Here is a 16,422-nt window from a genome sequence, read left to right as displayed (position 1 = left end):
TACCTGGTTATCTAGATTACCTGGCTATTGGAGAGTTAGTCCTATTGATATGCTGAGTAAGATGATGCTTGTAAGAGTCTTTCTCATTGTCTTGCACATGGCAGGTGCTCAGTGGTTATTTGTTTTCTTCCTTAATAGTGAAGTTGAAATGGAAGTGTTGTTAAATGGCAAAATTACAATCTAAAATGAAATGAGTTAACTAAGGCTCTGAGTTTCTTTCTGAGTAAATTTCATGTTCATATACACAGATAGCCTAGTTAGGATCCAACTAAAATTAAATATTCAAAAAATTTCGCAACACTAATTTAATTTAATGTTTCATATTTGCATCCATGGCTTACCACACTTTATATTTTCTCTATTTTAAAATGTCCCTTAGGTATCAATAGCAAGTGTTTTAGGTATAAAATACAGTTCCTTCTGATCTGAAGACCAACCTGTGTCTTTGCAGTCTTGTGGGATCCTCCATAATAGAACAAATCATTTCAGGTTATTCTGGAAAGTTACAAAATGTTATTACAGCTATGAAGACCTATGATGATCTCATTCACTTGCTAATTTATCCAATTAATATTTATTGAGCACTTATGTATGGCTGTACCCACTCTGGCATTCCAAAGTGACGAACACAGGCTACCTTCCTCCCTTAACAGAGTTTTTTTTTTTTTTTTTCTTGTGATGGTAAATTAGTTGAGCAATTCTGACTCCCTTCCAAGCCTGTCTTAGGTACCATAGTTTTGAAGGATTTATTTTAAACAACAGTCATGCCATTGAAGGGAGCCAGGTGAAGCTGCTCTGAAAGAGAGACGTCTTGAAGATCTCTGTCTTCCTCTTTTTGAAGACTGTCATACTTACATCTCCTAAAAAGACTGTAGGCGAGATTCTTAAAACATAGGCTGATAAGAAGTTAAACCAAAAGATTTCTAAGGCGTCTTTCTTACTTAGGATTTGGTGAATTGGTAATAAACCAAGGAAGAGGGATCTCTCCAAAATGATCCCGGAAAAACACAGAAGTCCCCCTAAAAAAGTGCCACTTAATTCTATGTAAGTGTACTGAGCTCTAAGGAGCAGGCAGCTATGGGTTCTGTCTATCACACTATTGGCCCTCGTTCATCCTTTACCATTTTGAGCAAAGAAAGTCTGGAGACTAACGGAAAAGCATTATGGATCATTTATTGATCTCTGCTTCTCACTGTGAACTGAAGCTAGAGACTTGTTAAGCTAAATGAGCTCAACTGAGACTCCAGCTGTCAACATTTATGCAGAACCTGCACGTTTACCTCTGGGTCTGCAGCGGTTTTCTTCTGACCAGGCATAAACATTGCACATGGACAGTTTTGACCTGGGTAGTTATTTAAAAACTTAAGTATGACCTTTTTTTTTTAAAGTGAATATATCAACTTGTGTTATTTGCATTTCAGAAATAAATACGTTTAGAATGTATTATTACAAAGTGTTTTTCTACTTCACATTTGGTAACATTTCCTCATGATCAGTAAGTATAATTGTAACTTCCTGCTTTGCTGAGTGGGCAGTGTTAATTTCACTTCAGTGTCCTCTGTGGTTGTAGGGATGAACGTTATAGGGCAGTGGTTTTCAAAGTGTGGTCTTGAGACCAAGAGCATTAGCCTCGCCTAGGGACTTGTTAGAAATTCCCCCTGCTCCCGGTGGTTCTGATGCATACTCAAATTTGAGATCCCTGTAGTAGGAAGATGAGCCTTAGATCAGTAATTTTATTATTCTGAGATTCCGACACATCCTTTGGAGGCATTGGGGTGAATCACTGGGCTAGATGAGTGAAACTTTCTTGGAGATGGTCAGTTATGTTGGAGTCATGTCCTGACCCTGTGACCTTTTTAGGATACTGGTTAATCAATATTTGTAAAGTTCTGTTGTCTTTGCATTTACTACAGATGTACTGATAGCTCCAACCACTACTACGAGTTAGACAGAAATAGGAGAAGATGAACGTTGTTTTATAATCTTGGGCAAGCTTCTGGTTGCAGACCTTTCCTAGAAAAGTAAAATGTTCTACTCTTTTCTGAAATAAAGGCTTTAGTCTTACTGTACAATGCCTTGCACTTGGGATTTCTCAAAGGGAAGCCACCCATTGACAGGCATTGAGAAAAGACATTGCAGTGGTTGGGGTGCTCATGCGGACTTTGAAGCTAGGCTACCTGGGTACAAATGCTGGCTTGGCTACTTGCTCTGTGTGTGACCTTAGGAAAGTTCCTTTACTACTCTTGGTCAGTTTCTTCGTTTGTAAATCAGGCTGATAATCATGTCTACCTTTTACTAAGTTTGAAGCATGTAATGAGTTAATACATGTTGAATTCCTGACACTTGATAAATACTCAATAAATGTTAGATATTACTATTATGACTATTGTGTATGTATATGACATATTGTGTAGTTGTATGACTACAGCTGTGAAGATAACTTATTAGAACAATAAGTGAGACTGGGAAATATATATAATCTGTCAGATAGAGACAAACTAAAGAGTGAGACACACACAGGTTTGATTTCTTTGCGTGCATCTTATGGCAAGTAATTTAGCCACTCCTGAGCCTCGATTTTCTTATCTGTAAGATGGAGATAGTGCTTTCTGCTTTACAGGGCAGTTGGGAGCAGAAACAAGAACGTTTTGGAAGAGGCTGGTATACTCAATACAAAATGGTATCATTCTTTTTATTGCTGCTTGCTTTTTTCAAACTGAATTTTAAATAGCAACTTCCCTTTCCTATGGAAATCCAGGGAGTCTGATTTAGACGAAATGTGTATATGCTGTGGAATGTCCCATATGCCACTTTGCTATTAGAATATGACTCATTATTTCTAAACTTAGTGTTGCTTTATTTGTATGCTATTTGCTTTTCTCAGAAATCCCTATGTTCAGATCAATCATAAACTTTAGATAATAAAGGAAAGTAACCTCAATTTAGTGCTTTTTTTAAGCCACCACAAGTCACTAAAATAAGGTGTCTGACCAAGCAGTGACATAAAAAGGAGTAATATTTTGGTAAGCAACTGTGGCATTTTACATTTGTACAAAGCTCTTCTTTTACAAGGGTTTTTAAATTTTATTATCCTTTCTATTGAGGTATAGTTTACATATGGTGAAAGGTATAGCTCTTAAGTGTGCATTCAATCATTCTTGACAAATGTGTAGACTTCTGTCAAGGTATAGAGCATTTCCATCACCCTAGAAAGTTTCCCCATGCCCCTTCTCAGTCAGCTCCTCATGTAACCACTATCCTATTTCCTATCACTGTTGGTTAGCTTTTCTTGCTAGAAAACTTCATATAAATTGAATGATGCAGTCTTTTATGTCTGTCTTTTTTCCCCTTAGTATAATGTTTTTGAGAGTTGTCTCAGTTGTTGCACATATAGTTTGTTCTTTTTGGTTGCTAAATACCATTCTATTGTATGAATGCGTCTCAGTCTGTTTGTCCCCTTTCCTGTTGAGGAACACCTAGGCTGCTTCCATTAGTTCTTTTCATCATCAATGTAATGATATAAAAGAAGCAGAAGGTTCTATTATCTCCATTTTCCAGACTTGAAAGCTGGAGCTCAGAGAAATGAGACAATGGAAGGTCCCACTGCTGGCAAATGATGAATTCGAGAGGAGAATCTGGTCTGCTAGTTTCAGAGCCTCTGTTTTCCTTCCATTCGTACGAGGCCACTTTGTTTCTGGCCTTTACCAGGAGTTCTGCCCTCTCTGACTCCAGGGTTCTATTGAACTCTGCCTTCTCTTTGATTGAGAAAGACCCAAAACAGCAAAATTCAGGAATTCAGCCCTACTCTGAGGTAGCTTTTGGTAAAGCCTTGGTTTCTCAGGTGGAGTGAATGGATTTCTGAAGCTGGCCCAAGGGTGAACCAGAGCGGGGATCTGGGTGACACTGGGTTAGATCATATATCTTTAGATCTGTTCAGATATTCCGAAGATGCTGTAGGAGAGAAGCTTTGTCTTCCAGAGTGCAAAGGGAAACAGGATGGACACGGAGGACAGGCTTCTGTTACATCCCATCTCAGCCACACATGAGCTGTGGGAGCTCAGGCAACTCCCTCTGGAAGATTTCTCCATTTGAGTCTGTTTCTCCCTCTGGAAAGTGGTAGTTTAATTCTTCCCTCCTGGATTCCAGTGAGGAAGTTCCTGACGCCGACCTGCTCGTTCTGTGCTGTGTTAAGAGTGGGCTTCAGGGAGCATGACAATGTGCTGTTGACCTGCTGTGGGATTTCCACTGTGTGGAAAACTAGCCCTCCCCTTTGTCTCTGAAGACACTAATTCATAATTTTTAGAGTGTGAATAGAGACAAGAGAGTTCATTTGTCAATGGAGTCCTCACAAAAATAAAGCAAGGGAGGGGCCCCGAGGGACTTGTTTGCCTTGAGAGCTGGGGAAGTGAATACAGCTAAATGTGTCCTGTGAAGACACTCTTTTCTCATCTCTTCTCAAGAAGGATGCAGCCTCTTCAGGAGGATACTCCTTGTTCAGGATGCTGATTGGGCTGTCCCAGTAAAGAAGGCCTGTAGGAAAAACAAAAGGAGAAAGCATTTTACTACCAGGCTCCCATCACCCATTCCTGCCCTGTTAGGGATTTAGTAATGTCTCTGGGCCTCAGTCTTTCCATCTGTGACCCTTAAATAGCACTCTGACACACACCTCAGGATGGATGTGAAATTGGATGAGTTCCGTTTTCTAATAATTTACAGGGATATAAAGGTTTTGGTTAAAAGATAGTATTTACATACTGAATACTATGTAGTTTGAGGTCAAGTGTGCTGTCTAAGAAAACCTCACAATCTCTGAGAAGATTTGATACGTGATGACTTAATAGTAGGACACATTGAACTGCGGTCAAAGCAAAAATTGGGAGGACTCTTACAAGAACCTAGGGTTAGATGATTCCCTTGGTTACTAAGAGTTTTGGAAGGAAATGTCAAACGGTTCATGACATTATTGAACTTGTCTTCAACCGAGATTGAAAAAAGCTGATTGCAAGTGTCTCACCGAGCACTCACTGCTCTGCACACCAGCCTTGCTTCCTAGCATTTACCCTAATGTTTCCCAGGTTCCCAAGGATAGGACACACTTCTGCAGGCTCTGCATGTGCTTAGAGGGGGGAAAACAATCCAAGTAGTCTAGAAGTCAGAGCACTTGCGAAGTTTTTATGCAGGAAACTGAATGCTAGGCTTCCTTTATGGCTTTCCATAATTGACATTTAAACACAGTCATTCTGCTGACTCAGCTTTATAATGGAACAGATCCCTTATGTGTAGGAGGAAGAAGGAATGAATATGCCTCAAATGTGGGGTGGCTCTTTACGTGAAGAACATTTGAGAGGAAAGAGATGACCATTAGACAAAGTTGAAATAAGTTACAAGGGCTAAGAGTAGGGTAGCGAAAAAGACATCCCATGCAGTGGAGGTTTATGTGACAATTGTTTGGTTTGGGCTTTTTGCTGGAAAACATTTTCTTTCAGAGTTTACATTATTTAATGTGTTACTTTCAAGTGTTTTGCATAATTTCCAGATTTATTTATATATCTGTCTCCCTTCTAGGCATAAAGAAAAAGACACTGAATTTCAGATGATGACTGGACATCCAATTTTAGCCACTTCTTTAAAAGGTAACATTTATTGAGTGCTTTTTTATGTGCCAGGCACTGAAATAATTACTTTTATATATATTGTTTTATTTGACTCTCATAATGATCATATAAGAAAAGTATTATAATAGTAATAATGTAGTAATAGTGTAATTATTATTATTACATTATTATTATGTCAGAGATGAGGAAACCAAGGCAAGAAGTTGTCAAGTTTAGGCAATTATAAGTAGCAGATGTCAAAGACAGAGCATTTGACTATGGCTTTATACTTTATTGAACTTTACCCTGTATTGAATTTCTTGATGGTGAAAGTCCCATCTCATCCCTCTTGGTACCTTGGTACCTCAAGCACTCAGTTCCATGTCTTTAATACAATGTTTGTTGAATGATTTACAGAACCCAAACATCTTTAAAGGGAATTTTGCAAAACTACTTGCATCCTTAGATCTTTTCCCCACCATGAACATAATCAAGAGGTGGAGATATTCAGGGAAAATTTGGAATCCCATTTGGAAAGATTAGCTTTGAGATGCCAATTAGACACCCAAATGTGAATGTTGGTTAAATAATAATATTTATGGGGCCAGAGCATAAGGGAGAAGTCAGAGCTGGAGACAAAAATATCATTATCTTCAGTGAATAGATGGCACTGAAAATCACGGGCCTGGATGAGATCTTTGATGGGCTGGGGTTTGGGGTGGAAGAGAAGAGAACTGAAGACTCAGCCCTGGGCTTCCATAATTAGCAGCTGGGCATAGAAGAAGACAAAGTGAGTTGGAACAGACGAACGAGGAGTGAGGAACCATGGATGCTAAGAGAAGAAAGTGCTTTGGGAAGATGAATGTGGACAGCTATGTCCACATGCAGTTGGATGAGGACAAAGAACTGACCACTGGGTTTGGTGTGGTTGAAGGTCCTTGATGAGCGTTGTTTCATGGACACCATGGGGATGAAAGATGATTAGAGTAGTGGGAGAGAGAATGGAAAGCAAGGATTAGTCAATCCTTTAGCATTTTGCTGTAAAGAGGAGATAAGGGATGGGGTGAAGCTGGATGAGGATATAAGGTCAAGGGAGAGATTTTTTTTTTAAAATAGGTGATATTAAGGTATATTTTATGCTCAAGGGAATGATCTAGTAGTAGGGGAGAAACTGAAGATGCAGGAGAGAATCACTGGAGTGATGTCCTTGAGGAGGCAAAGAGCGGAGGGGACCAGGGCTCCAATAGAGGAGTGGAGCTTCTCCCATATTCCAGGAGCAAAGGCAGAATATATGATGCTGATGATAACATTCCTCCTTTACGTTCATATTATTAAACTCTCAAGAGCTGATGGGGTTTGCTTATGCCAACTGATACAAGTTTATTCTTTTGAATAAATATATACACAAAAAATATTCAGTCAGAAGCTGATGTGAGCATAAAGTAAAATTTAATAGTCAAAGGTGATTTCATTATCAGACCCGCTTTTAATATGGAACTTTAAACTGCTTGCTATTTTCTACAGCTGTTATCTCAGATTAAAGGAAGAAATTTGCCCTAAAATTAAGTGCAGCAAGAACTTTACTAAAATGGTAAAATGTGAAAGTTTTCAAATCAAGAAATGTGTCTTCTGATTTTGCTTAAAGAATTTAAGTATTCGTGGAAGCAAGAGGCATAATGGTATCTATAATCAACTGTTGTAACTTCTGTGTACTGAGAACCTCTCCTATTCCTGGCACTTTTCAAACATTCTTGCTGATCTTTACAACACAGCAAACAAAGTGGTTTTATTGTGGCTTGACAAGTGAGAGAACTGCTAGTGAGGTTCTGGAAGGTTTAATGATTTGCTCAAGGTCACCCAGCAGGTAAAGTGAGATTTAAATTAAAGCTCATTCGACATTCAGACTTGCTTTCCCTCATACATTGCCTTGATATAGTAAATGTTTTGATATAAGTAATATCCCTGTTTCACATGGGAAAAACATTTGGCTCAAAATACTCCTCTATTTTTCTTCTGGTCTAGTGCATAAATATGGCTAAAAGGAAGGAAGGAGGAAAACCTGGGTAAAACTAGAGAGGATGGTCTCATGAACTCTTGTATCCTGTGTTCTACCTTCAATAGATTGGCTCCTGGCCAATCTTGTTTTATCTCTATCCAATCTGGTTTTCTCTCGCTTGACACTAGATTATTTTGAAGCAAATCCCAGACATCATATCATGTCATCCATTAGTCTACTTCTAAAAGATAAAGATTATTTTTAAAATGTGACTTCAACGGTATTACTATATGTAAAAAATTAACAATAATTCCTTAGATTTGCTGAATAGCCAGTCAGTCTTCCAGACACCCCAACTGTGTCATGAGTGATGTTATATTCAGCTTGCTCCATTCCAAGCAGGGGCTTTACAGTCTAGCTGGTTGAATGGTTTCTGAAGTTTCTGTTTCTACAGCCTCCTTTTTCCCTCCCCTGGCAATTTGTTTGTTATTTGTCCTGTCCAGTTTCCACATTCTGGATTTTTGCTGATTGTATCACGGGGCTTTGGTTTAACATGTTTTTCTGACTTGATGTTTCTTGGAAATTGATGACTGCTTGATCAGATTCAGCAGTTTGAAAGTAGGTCATATACCATATATCTCAATATTTTAAAGGTCTAGACAAAACTAGTTTAAAGTTATAAACTAAGTCAGCTGGCCATTCCCACCCATCGTCCCTTTCCTGGAGCTGAAGGAGCCTCATGTTCCCGGGAGTCATCTCACCCTAGAAGTACCTGAGTAATTGCCAGGATCCACTGGGGAAGAGCAGGGTGGAGTCAGGGGTTGGGGCTGGGGCTCCTGAATGAGACTCAGAAGGTCAAAGTCCCCTGGGAGCCGAGGGAGCAGGTCGCCCTTCCCCATACCTTGCTTCTCTAACTCAGGATTTCCAGGCAGTTGAAACACCTCTCCAAATGATGCCTCTGAGTGGAGGGGTGAGAGGGAGCACAGTGGTCTGGGGAGACCAATCGGCTGAGACCCTCCTTCTGTCAGTGCTCTGCTCTTCCCCCGTGTGGGCCCTGCTGGCTGTTGCTCTCTTCCGTCTCTCCTCCGCTGCTTCTGCCCAGGGGATGGAGGCCTTCTTGGCCCTGGACCTCATGAAGAGGGTCTTTCTAAGCTGGGTGACTCTTCATCTGTTGCCTGCTGAAGACACATTGCTGTTGCACCCAAGCTGGGCCAGCCACAGAATGTCCCAGAGATCAGTTGTAAGAGCTGCCCAACTCTGGGAAAATCATATGCCCACTTTACTTAAACTCCACAGAGGACAGATTTGAATACTTTTATGTTTTTGAATCCATCATTTTTGGCATCAAAAAGTCATACAGTTTGAACCAGATTTTCTCATTTCAGTTGAGGAGATACAAAGCCACTCTTACATCTTAGATTTTTCTATGGTCACTATGGAGATGGCTTCCTTTGTGTTAAGTTTTACATAGACATTTTAGAGAGACAAAGAATTTGGGCGACTGGGTTCCTTAAAGATCTTTCATGGTGAGGGAAACCAAAAGCAGACATTAGGGACAAACCTTGAATGTGAGCTGCTGATGTTTTAATTGGGACATGCCACTGGTTTGTGGACGGTGACAGGGGCTGGCTATGCTTTGCAGATGATGATGTCCGTCTTCACAACTGTTCTCACTGCATATTTCCCATCGTCAGCACTGACGCAGCATTCTGTTCATAGCTTGCCCTTGATTTCAAAGAGTTATTGAGTCTATAACTGGTAGCATCGGCTCAGAATTATAAAGCACATATAAACTCCACTGAAAGTAAATATAGGGAAAAAGGAAGGGAATTTAAAAAATGTACTGATGCCCAGCAAGTCTGAGTTTTGGGTCTCACGGGTTGTTGTCTTCATCCTAAGGCATATGAGCCATTAGGCTGGCCTGGATGTGTCCATCAGGGTTCCGAAGTTTTCCCAGGAGAACATTCAAGATTCAATATCTTTACCTTCCTCTCCCTTCTCCCCCCATCTCTTTCACATACTCCAGAACAGCCCAGCAGTAAATTTATGTTTAGTCCCTGTTTAAAATGAAAATCTTGCACAAAATTTAAGTGTTTTAGTATAAACTATTTCATATCAACAAGTTACCCCAAATCTTCAAGTAAAACATATGCTCCAGAATAATGTGCCCTGCTACCTGAGACTCTGAATACTACGGGCCAGCCTCCTAATGGTGCATAAAATTCCATCTGAGAAATAGTGGAGAAGGACATTTCTTTTAAAAGCGGTGAAGGACCATTGCCTCTGATTCCCTATCATGTCTGAAATCCCATTTGAAATGATGGCCCTTAAGCTGTGTGTTCTCCTTGACAATGCAGCTAAAAAGGGGAACATAATAAATTATTCACATCTTATTATGCCCTCGCAATGGCTAGTGGTCGCTCAAAGAGAACATGCATTTAAATAATAATAGTGGCATAATAATTGCTTATAGGAGAAATCATGAATGAAAATTGAGTGGCAGTTCTATGTTTTAGAGATTGAGGAAACCAAAATAATTACCTGTAGGTCATGGAACTGGTTACTGAACTCCTAGGGAGTCTGGTCCTCATTTAATTATTTTTGACTACTTAATGCCCAGCATATAGGAAACACTAAATAAATGCTTGTCAAATGAACAACTGGGGAAAGGAGGATTCACATCTGAGGCCACTGTGATTTCTGTTTGGGAGAACCAGAGGTTCTCAGTGACTTAGAGACAGATTTACATTAATTCAAAGAGGATTTCTGCTCAGGGTCCCACTCCTCTCCCTGGAACCAGGGGCTCAGATTTCACCTTTACTGCATTTATCTATTCTGTGTCCTGTCCTGTGGCTTCTTCCTTTGCAAAGCCTTCCTATTAGTTTTTCCTGCTTTTCTCTGGCTCAGGCCTCAGTGCCTTCCCTGCTGGAGAATGATACTAGCCTTCCAGCTAGGTCTCTCTGCTTTCAGACACATCTCCCTCCAAATATTCCGGTAGGCTGTCTGTAGGGTAGTATTACTAACTCACACATCATTCATGCTACCCATGGCCTGAAAGCTTTTATTGACGGCCTGTGCCCCATCAAGTCCAGCTGAACTTCTTTCATGGGCATTGAAAACCTTCCTGCTCTCACCTGACCTAACTTTTGGGGCTTATCTACAAGGGCACTGACATAAAACCTACATTCTTGACAATCTAGTTGTTTTACAACATTTCCTCATGCCTGAGGATGAGATATGAGAACATTTTGTTCAAGTGGGAGGTTACCTTTGACACTTGATGGTTATCAGCTCGAGGATGGGGGATGTGTCTTATACACCTTTGAATTTATTCCCCAACTTAGCAAATACCCCTGTGGAGAAGCCCACCAGAGGTGCTAATTTCAGCTTCTCCATGGGTCCTATGACAGGAATAGTACAGCAGATGGGACTTGGATGCAGAGGGCTGTCCCTGATGCTGGGGCCGGGGTGAGGAGATGGGAAAAGGGGAGCAAAAGACTGAAAGTTTTGGGCAAGATTGGGATAGCTGGTGCAGAAGATGTGGTTTATCTGTTAAAACTTCCTAGAAGCATTTGCTCACTGTGGGCCATCCTGGCATTCTCTGGTGTGGTGAAATATCAGGCTTGCAGAATGGCAGGTGATGAGAAAGAAACATTCTGCGAAGGGTTCCAACTAATGTCATAGAGAGGACCCAGGTGGGTGGAGACCCCAGTGAAAACTAGCACGCAGGCCCCCAGGCTGAAAGCTGGGATGCAGGAACCAAGCTGACGGCCAACTTTCCACACAAAGATTGTAGGAAGCGAGGGCCTCATCTCAAAGCAAAAACTGGTCTGAAAATTTTGGTACACATTAAGATACCCCAGTGTTTGAGGAAATCTGGCCATTGTTTTCGTGTGTGTGTGTGTGTGTAGGTAGAAGGCTGTGGGTGGTGCTAAGACACACCAAAGAGCCTCGTGAAAGGGCCTGATTTTTTCTTTTTCTTTTTTCAATTGAAATCTAGTCAGTTACAATACGTCAGTTTCTGGTGTACAGCATAATGTTTCAATCATACTTAAAGATACATATATTCGTTTTCATATTCTTTTTCATTATAGGTTACTACAAGATATTGACTCTAGTTCCCTGTGTGATACAGATGACATTTTTTTAAATCTATTTTATATATAGTAGTTAATATTTGCAAATCTCGAACTTCCAATTTATCCCTTCCCACCCCTTTCCCTTATACCCTAGTAACCATAAGTATGTTTATTATGTCTGTGGTCTGTTAACTGCAGAGATAAAACCTGGGTTTAGGACAGCTCTGATTTCAACTATTCTCTTAACTCTTCCCAAAATAGCATTCATATTCATTCTACTCTTTGCCTTTATATCTCGTGGTGAAAGCATAGCTCTTTTCTATCATAACACCACAGTCAGAGAACTTCCTTAAATACAAAGAGAACACTTTCTCTTTGCCTCATTGCTTCTTGAGAACTCTTTTTTTGCGCTTGGCCAGAGGGTCAGCCCTCAGAATCAAATCCAAAGTGAAGCTCGGCAGAGGAAGGTGGGACCTACAGGCAGAGAATTCTTTTGTTTCTGGCCATGGATTTTTCAGCACAAGAGTAAGGACCCTTAAAGTTGTACAGTAGATCAAAGGTCAGGAGATGTCAAAGGTTATCACCAGGAATAGAATATTTTCCAGCTCCAAAAATTCTTCTCAAAGCAAATATGTACATTTGATACCTGCAAGTTTTGAATGTGCAAACATTGACTCAGGAGATGGATGAACCCATGCTCTCTCTGTTTTTTTTTCTCAAGGGTTGGGCCTATTATGACTCTGACTAAGGGTTATACATTTTTTCCTTGCCACCTGATGTATTTTCTAGCATGGGGTGCTTTCTCAAGAAAATATAACATCTATGGGAAATGTTAAACAGGTTTTTATCTTCTAGGGGCCCCCCTTTGACAATTCAGGTAATGGTTTAGGCTAAATAACCTGGTCTCACTCCATCAGTTCTTTAGTGACCTCAGCTGATGACTCCCACCAGGTCACCAGTAGATTTGATGGGAATTCCCAAGTTGTTTGACTCATTATTTTGAGACTGGTGGAAAAACACATAAGCAAAGAACCTTGAATGATGGAATTCCAAAAAGTTTTCAGAATTAGTTTTGGAGATAAATGTAAACTAAACTGTAAAGCAGTATACTTACATAAAATCACAAACTGTAAGGCAGTATACAAAGTAGCTGTTCTTAAGTACGATGTGCCAAGCAAGGTATTCATGGTTGAATCATTAACATCGACCAAGATTGTCAGAGAGTACCGTGATTCAACACTACCTCAAGTTTCTACCTTTGAGGTGAAGAGCAGACCAATAAATCATTAGGCAACCTATCTGACACCTCAATTTCATGAAAGTCTATAAGGTCATCTTCAAAAAAGTTGATTACAGGGGGAGGGTAGAGCTCAGTGGTAGAATGCGTGCTTAGTGTGCATGAGATCCTGAGTTCAATCCCCAGTACCTCCATTAAAAAATAATAGTAAATAAAGAAAACCTAATTACCCCCCAAAAAGATTTTTATAATTTTTTAAAATTAAAAAAATTTATATATATATTTATTGAAGGATAGTCAGTTTAAAATGCTGTGTCAATGTCTGGTGTAGAGCACAATACTTCAGTCATAAAGTAACATACATATATTCGTTTTCATAATCTTTTTCATCATAAGTTACTACAAGAGATTGAATAGTTTCTTGTGCTATACAGTATAAACTTGTTGTTCATCTATTTTACATATAGTAGTTAGTATCTGCAAATTTCAAACTCCCAATTTATCCCTTCCCACCCCCTTCCCCACCCCCCAACCATAAGTTTGTTTTCTATGTCTGTAAGTCTGTTTCTGTTTTGTAAATAAGTTTGTTTGTATTTTTTTCTTTAGATTCCACATATAAGTGATATCTTATGGTATTTTTCTTTCTTTTTCTGGCGTACTTCACTTAGAATGACAATCTCCAGGTCCATCCATGTTGCTGCAAATTGTATTATTTTATTCTTTTTTATGGCTGAGTAGTATTCCATTGTAGAAATATACCACAACTTCTTTATCCATTCATCTGTTGATGGACATTTAGGTTGTTTCTATGTCTTGGCTATTGTAAATAGTGCTGCTATGAACATTGGGGTGCATGTATCTCTTTGAATTTTAAAAAAAGTTAATTACATCAAGAGGCATTTTTAGGTGCATAAATTTAATCTGTGATGTATCCAGTCATTGGCCCTAGGAATGGATATAGGCTATTGAGACCCACTGGAAGCTCCCCCACCCCAATCCCTGATGGTGCTTGCCCTCTCAGGCACCAATGGTTCTGAGCAATGTCTCCATGTGGCCCCTAATCCCTGCCAGGGGAAACCTGCATTTGAGGAAGGGTTTTCCCTGAGGCCTTGATCTCCTTTATATCAGCGTTTGGGGGACTCTTGTTCTAGGCTATCTCCTGCTTTATGCTTCTGGGCATATTGCTGTCTTGAGGATCTTGGATGCAAACAAACAGGTGAAACAACCGTCCACATTCTTAATCACATCTTACATGTGCAGGCACAGTGCTTCCCTGGGAATGGGCACGTGCCCTCTGTAAGCAGTACAGGTGGTATTAGCCCCATTTTACAAACATGAGCAAGGGACTTGCCCAGGGTGTAACTTCAGTTCTTAATACGTCTTAATTCTTCTGATATGTAGCTCCGATTACCACTGGGAAGGTTTCACAGAACTTGGAATTCCTGGCAATAATTCTTAAAATTAATTCTTGGAATATTATTTTTGGAGTAAGCTGTGACTCTGGAAATTTTTTAGCTTAAAGAGGTTTTTTGGAAATAATGTCTCATCTATGTGATGGCCCCATGTTGCCCCCTTATGGAACTTTTGATATTTGCAAAATTCTTTACTGAATTAGTCTTTATTAGACTGAGAGAAATAAAACACGATTTACAAGCGTTAGTTTCTCTCAGGGTAGCATGTTATCTTACCACGTTCATATATTAAATCAACCATTACCGAAATTTTGCCAGATTTAAGGAAAATGTGATAATAGGAAAATCTACAGAAAATTTTGTGAAAATTTCTAACTATATGTCTTAGCCTCTTTCCCCACATCCTCAGGACTAATCATTTAGTATACATCTTTAAAAAAAATTCTTTTCAAATTTATTGTTTTAAATTTGTGTTGTTTTTAATTTTTTAAGATTTTCAGAGGGATGGAATTAGGCTTGTTTGTTTATTTATTTATTTGATGGAGGTACCGGGGACTGAACCCAGGACCTTGGGCATGCTAAACCCGTACTCTACAAATGAACTATACCCTCCCCACTGTACACATCTTTTTTAAATGTATCTAACAAAATGGGATGGTGGTCTTAATATTTTATGAAATGTGGGGATAAGACAGCTTATTTTAAGTTTCATATTTATGAAATGTTTGGAAATTTGTTTAAGTTTTTTTCTAAAGGTGAGTTTGAATGCCAGCTCTGCCCCTTGTTGACTGCATAACTTCTTATCATGACTCTTAATTTCCCTGAGCCTCAGTGTCTTTCTCTGTAAAATGGGGAGAATGGCACCATTTGTGAAGCATTTGAAACAATTCCTGGTGCAGAGTTTCCGTGCAGGAGTAAAAGTAGTAGCAGTGGTTGGAGTAGTGGTAACCCCTGGGTCCTAGTCTCCTCAATTATTACACGGGGAGATTGTCATGCAGGAGTTCCGAGGTCCTCTCCAGTTCTTATAGCTCTGATCCTAGGGATGCAGGGTAAATGAGGAAGGAGGAAACACTGAGACCTGTGTTTTCCTTTCCTCCCATCTGGGAAGGCCCTTCCCTCTCCACCATGCCTGGGAGGAGCAGGAATTTCAGTTAATTGGCCAGGAAGGGCTCCTGCTGTGGCTGCTGTTTCTGAGCACTGAAGGGAGTTAGGTGCAATGGGGGTGACTTCTGAAACTAGACCCCCACCTGGCGGGTCAAACCACTCTGTCCCTAGGACCATGCTCCTCAGATGTATCACCCATTGAGGAAAGACCTGGCAGGTAAGTGGGAGTGGAGGGTAGGCAGTGACAGCGGTTGCGGGGAGGTTGGTAGGACACTCATTGGTGTCTACAAGGGAGTGGAGGGAGGCACACAGAAGAGACTGATGATGGAAGTTCTGCCTGTTGTCCCCAAGTCTCAACTTCACCATTGTTGAAAATAAACAGAGCCAGATGCGAGGTAAAGCAGTGAAAACAGACTTGATTCTGTAGCTACTGAGAGGTGGGGAAAGAGCTGAGCTCCATTCTGATTTGTGTAGAGGCAACTGGGCATTTTAAAGGGAAAGTAGGGAGGGGCAAGAGTGGGGTATCAGAAGATTGGTAAGAAGTGGAGCCGTCAGTGCCTGACGTTGGGATTCTATCCTCCTGCAGACAGTGGGGAACAGAGGCCCTATTATCTGATGGTGACATTTCAAAGGTATGGCTCTGGGATCTTGAGAAAGACACTCCTGTGCTGTAGGAGACCCGCATGCATCTCACAGGGACAGAGGGAGGCATCTCGATGGAAAGCTCTTTTAAGAAAACACTCTAAGAAAGGGAGGTTGGGGCCTATTCTCAGGTGTTGGCTAGGAAAATAGTAATTTTTCCTAGCCTCATCTGTTTTCTCAGGCAGACATCTTCATGGGGGTGGGGGGGTGGCTGGGGTCTCCCAGGGACTAGCCTCATGCTAGAGTTTGCTTTCTCATCGTGCAGAGGTTGGAGTGTAATTCTTACCACGAGGCCTTCTCTGACCAATAGAAGCCCTCGCGGGTCTCCATCTGCGGCTTTGGGGACCTTTGGAAACCA

The 16,422-nt window shown here is 40.5% G+C and overlaps 1 protein-coding gene across 5 annotated transcripts in view; it reads left to right on the top strand.

Moving 5' to 3' along the window:
• Positions 1-16,422, top strand: part of NMD3 (NMD3 ribosome export adaptor) — a 172,616-nt gene that overhangs the window by 141,143 nt on the left and 15,051 nt on the right. For all 5 annotated transcript variants that reach the window (XM_074368504.1, XM_074368496.1, XM_074368513.1 and 2 more), the window contains one exon: positions 5,566-5,633. The gene's annotated coding sequence lies outside the window, so the exon portion shown is untranslated. The remainder of the gene's footprint in view (positions 1-5,565; positions 5,634-16,422) is intronic.

This window comes from Camelus bactrianus, chromosome 1 (assembly GCF_048773025.1).
Source record: "Camelus bactrianus isolate YW-2024 breed Bactrian camel chromosome 1, ASM4877302v1, whole genome shotgun sequence".
Taxonomy (NCBI): Eukaryota; Metazoa; Chordata; class Mammalia; order Artiodactyla; family Camelidae; genus Camelus; species Camelus bactrianus.
This window is presented reverse-complemented; position numbering and strand designations above follow the sequence as displayed.